Raw genomic sequence first — 3,239 nt, forward strand, 5'->3', positions numbered from 1 at the left:
ATAGGTGGAACAACATGATGAACTAACCAATACCCCAGAGCTCTTGTCTCTAGCTGCATATGTATCGAAAGATGGCCTAGTCGGCCATCACTGGAAAGATAGGCCCATTGGACTTGCAAACTTTATATGCCCCAATACAGGGGAACGCCAGGGCCAAAAGAATGGTAATGGGTGGGTAGGGAAGTGGGGGGAGATATGGGGGACTTTTGGGGTAGCATTGGAAATGTAATTGAGGAAAATACATAATAAAAAAATATTAAAAAATTTAAAAAAAGATTTACTAGTAATTTCAAATGTATACAAAATTAATAACACAGGCTAATCAGAGTTAGGATTTATCTGTTTTTACTTCCGTCCTGTCTTATATAAATACCTTCCTATAAGCTATAAGTTTATAAAGTCACTAAAAACTGTTCAAATTACAACAGAAGTTAGGGAGTAATTGCAGCATAAAAAATCATTTTGCCAAGAAGACTGCAATATATCAAAACATTGTCAAAGAATAAGTGACACTCCTAAGAAAACATATTAGGTTTCATTTTTTGGTTTGTTAACATTTAAACTTTATTTTTATTTATGTGTTTTGCTGCATGTGTGTCTGTGTGCCATGCGGGAGTAGTGCCCCTAGAGGCCAGAGGGAATATTAATTGTCCTAGAACTAGACTTATAGATGTTTATAAACTTCAGTGTACATGCTACAAATTGAACCCAAGTCCTCTGGAGAAGCAACCACGGAGTCATCTCTCTGAAACGTTGGTAGTTAAACCAGAGACACCTTACTCAAAGTACCCCATACGTAGCGAGCCATTCCAGGGAAATGCTTCCAGTTTATCTGGGGAGAAGTCAGATATTTACATTTATTTTACCTACTGGGATTTTATGAATCACTACCTTCTTCTTCCTTGGGAACACTTACCACTTTTACTTTTAATTGGAAGGGAAATAGATTTAACATCATCTGTTTTCTAGAGGTCCAGTGAAATAATACAGACAAGGAACTCGCCATGCTCGCCAAATTTAAAAATACAGTTAAAATTATGAGCATGCTGTTGTAATGCGAGCCTGAAATCCCAGCCACTCGGGAAGCTGAGGTGTGAGAACGGCACCCACGAGGCTGAGGACTGCACCCACAAGGCTGAGGACTGCACCCACGAGGCTGGCTCAGGTGGGAGTTAGTGGGTCCAGAAAAGACTGTAACTTACAGAGAGCCTGCCACAAATTAAAACTGCAGGTAGCAATAATTATAACCATCACCAGCCTTCCTATATTTGGCCATAATATAGGTAAAATTCAGTCGTATTTAACGTGGGAAAACAAAAAGTTGTCGCTATCTTTCATTCCCTTTTGGTTTAATCACTTATCAGAAAATATCTGCTCGCTTTTTAAAAGAGACTAACTGTAAATAGTTGTCCCTATACCACAAAATGCGAAAGATTGGGAAAAGAAATGTTACAAGTACATCTTAATATTGACAAATTTTAAAAATGATACTGAAGATCATTACTAGTTTTCTGATACCTCCAAAGCATAAAGTTTTCTAGCATGCTGTTGTAGGAGAGTAAACTCATAGAGTTGCTTTAAAACTTTTAAAAGAAAATGTAGTTTAGGTATTTGAGCCTCAAAATCAAACTTATGAAAATTAGTTGGCTAATTGTTTCTGTTATAAAAGAAAAGAAAAACACTTGAAAGAATTATTTAAAATATAGTATTATAAGTCCTCCACTGTAAGAACTGTTTCATAAGAGATAATTGCCCCATAATTAAATTCACATCAAAACAATGCTCAGGATTTGAAAAGCATCTAAAGCATAACAGGAGCAGTTTTAAATAACAACAGATCTAAAACAGCTGAAGAGCACATTTGAAATGAAGCACGTGTGTGACGTGGGCATATGGAATATTTAGCCTTCAAAAGACACATTTTCTCTGAGCTTTCCTAAGGAGAAATTTTACTTTGGTGTCTGTAAAATCACAGGGAAAAAAAAAACCCTGATGCTTCTAATGGTACTTTAATAGAAATCTTTTAATAGTTCTGAAATTTAATAATATTCACTGAATGGGCCAGGGCAGAAAAGAAATCATTAAGACTATTAGGAAGCTTATACCAATTTTTTTCTCTGGTGACTCTCTAAGGCAGGTCCACTTAGGAGCATACAGGCCCCAGAAGCAGCAGAGCAGCTGGGACAGAGTCCTACAGGCCTGCATCTGCAGCCAGGAGATGGGGTTGGTCCGCAGCCCTCCATGCACTGATCATGCCAGGAGAAAGCTGGTCTCCCAGAAGTGCTGACACAAGCTTACAGATTCACAGGAGGAGCAACTCCAGCCAGAGACAGGAAGAACATCTAAAACCAGAGATTACCAGATGGCAAAGGTAAATGCAAGAATCTTACCAACAAAAACCAAGACTACTTGGCATCATCAGAACCCAGTACTCCCAACACAACAAGTCTTAGATAACACAACACACTGGAAAAGCAAGATTCGGATTTAACATCATATCTCATGATGCTCATAGAGCATTTTAAGAAGGACATAAATAACTCCCTTAAAGAAATACAGGAGAACACAACTAAACAGGTAGAATCCCTTAAGGAGGAAACATAAAAAACATTTAAAGAAATACAGGAGAACACAACCAAACAGGTGATGGAATTGAACTTAACCATCCAGGATCTAAAAATGGAAGTAGAAACAATAAAGAAATCACAAAGGGAAACAACTATGGAGATAGAAAGCCTAAGAAAGAAAGAAGGAACAATAGATGTGAGCATCACCAACAGAATACAAGAGATAGAAGAGTCGCAGGTGCAGAAGATTCCATAGAAAACATGGACACAACAATCAAAAAAAATTCAAAATGCAAAAAGATCCTAACTCAAAACACCCAGGAAATCCAGGACACAATAAGAAGATCAAACTTAAGGATAACAGGTATAAATGAGAATGAAGATTTTCAACTTAAAGGACCAGTAAATATCTTGAACAAAATTATAGAACAAAACTCCCCTAACCTAAAAACAAGAGAGATGCCCATGAAAATACAAGAAGCCTACAGAATTCCAAATAGTTTGGACCAAAAATGAATACCTCCCATCACATAATAGTTGTCTTAGTCAGGGTTTCTATTCCTGCACAAACACCATGACCAAGAAGCAAGTTGGGGAGGAAAGGGTTTATTCGGCTTACACTTCCATGCTGCTGTTCATCACCAAAGGAAGTCAGGACTGGAACTCAAACAG

Source organism: Mus caroli, chromosome 2 (genome assembly GCF_900094665.2).
Source record: "Mus caroli chromosome 2, CAROLI_EIJ_v1.1, whole genome shotgun sequence".
Classification (NCBI taxonomy): Eukaryota; Metazoa; Chordata; class Mammalia; order Rodentia; family Muridae; genus Mus; species Mus caroli.